Below are 1,881 nucleotides of genomic sequence, written 5' to 3'. Positions count from 1 at the left end.
CGGTTAGGTAAGACCCAAAGGTTCTGTCATTATCACGCACCATGTTCGGTACGAGTTATGCACGTTAACCAGGTAATTACTGTACTGTCAACAGATTTTGTTACTCTCCATATGTCACACATTACATTAATTGTTAACCTATCCAGTTTCACACTGGGCACACACATTCTTTATCAGTCCCATGACCAGTGTTCTTATTCATGACTTTTGATTTTATGCCATAGCACAGTCACAACTATGTATTACTGCTGGAACTAACACACCCTCATACAGTCCTCCTGCAGCCTCACCACTCAGACCTCTGTTTAGTATCAAGGCCTTTCTTGCTCCAGTCATCTTCTTTCTGTTTTGCTTAACTTTCTTCTTCATCTGCAATTCTTTTCTGTTATTGCACTGAAGTTCTGTACTTCTCTCTCCATTCACCAACACCACACTAAGAGTTAATCTCTCTTTCAACAACCACTTTTTAGGGGGCAGATTTTCATAGACTAGTTCATACTTATCCTGGTATCCTACTGTACAAGCACTTCCAGGTCTGTGAACATAAAGTATAGATGCATCTGTCGTGAAAGCTCGAGTGATAAACATATGATCGTATGGTTCATTCTACTGGGCACATTGTTGATAATTCCGTTTCTGTGCTTTCTGTTTCGTTTATCTAGATTGTAACCACTTTATATATATATATATATATATATATATATATATATATATCCCATCCATCCATCCATTGCCAGACGCCATGTATCCCAAACGGGGTGGTCAAGGGCTTAGAGTTAATTGTTTTACAGGGAGGGGCACTAATCCTCCACCAACCCCACTTGACACGTAGGGATGCCAACAGCATCTGGTGTTCCCAGGCGGTCACCCATCCAAGTACTAACCAGACCCAGCGTTGCTTAACTTCGCTGATCGGACGGGAAGCGGTGTACTCAACGTGGCATGGCCGTTATATATATATATATATATATATATATATATATATATATATATATATATATATATATACATATATATATATATATATATATATATATATATATATATATATATATATATATACAGTATATATATATATATATATATATATATATATATATATATATATATATATATATATATATATATATATATATATATATATATATATATATATATATATATATATATATATATATATATATATATATATATAATATATATATATATATATATATATATATATATATATATATATATATATATATATATATATATATATATATATATATATATATATATATATATATATATATATATATATATATATATATAATGATTGGATGATGATGGTGATTCTTTTTAACTAGGTTGCTTTCCTGCAGCTACCTAACTGTAAAATAACCATGGTCATGTCTTTTACATTCATAATATTATGGTACACATGAAAATATAGCAAGTACTTAATGCTGAAAGGAGTAATAGTAATACTGTTGTGTAGTAATCAAAATAGAACTAGTAGTGGTGGAAAGGCATAGCAATAATGTAATATTGTTAGTAATAGCACCATGTTATGGTGGGTTTAAAATTGACTTGTGTAGCACATGTGTTAGTATTGTACATATGGAACTGCCTTATAACTACTCCAGCCTGAATAGCATGTTAGTAATGTACATATGACACTGCTTTGTAACTGCTCACTACAGCCTGAATAGCAACAGTGTCAGTAGGCTTGATCATCTCTCTGCCATATTTTTGCAGAAGTTAGAGGTAAGCTGTTCTGTTGTCTTTTATGCAGCCTTGTTTGGTAAGAAGTACACTGGTAGAAATGCATGTAGTCTAAGGAGCTTAATTTGACTTGTGAGACAAAACTATAATTCTAAGAGCATATGTGATGTATGA

General features: G+C 32.0%; 1 non-coding gene across 1 annotated transcript; it reads right to left on the bottom strand.

Annotated features, from left to right (window-relative positions):
• Positions 1-835: 835 nt before the first annotated feature.
• LOC145399932 (5S ribosomal RNA) lies at positions 836-954 on the bottom strand. Its single transcript, XR_013897377.1, has one exon. It is a non-coding gene; the product is annotated as a 5S ribosomal RNA (ribosomal RNA).
• Positions 955-1,881: the final 927 nt, after the last annotated feature.

The sequence above is a fragment of the Coenobita brevimanus genome, chromosome 50 (genome assembly GCF_032717465.1).
Source record: "Coenobita brevimanus isolate Jiangsu-jjx chromosome 50, ASM3271746v2, whole genome shotgun sequence".
Classification (NCBI taxonomy): domain Eukaryota; kingdom Metazoa; phylum Arthropoda; class Malacostraca; order Decapoda; family Coenobitidae; genus Coenobita; species Coenobita brevimanus.
This window is presented reverse-complemented; position numbering and strand designations above follow the sequence as displayed.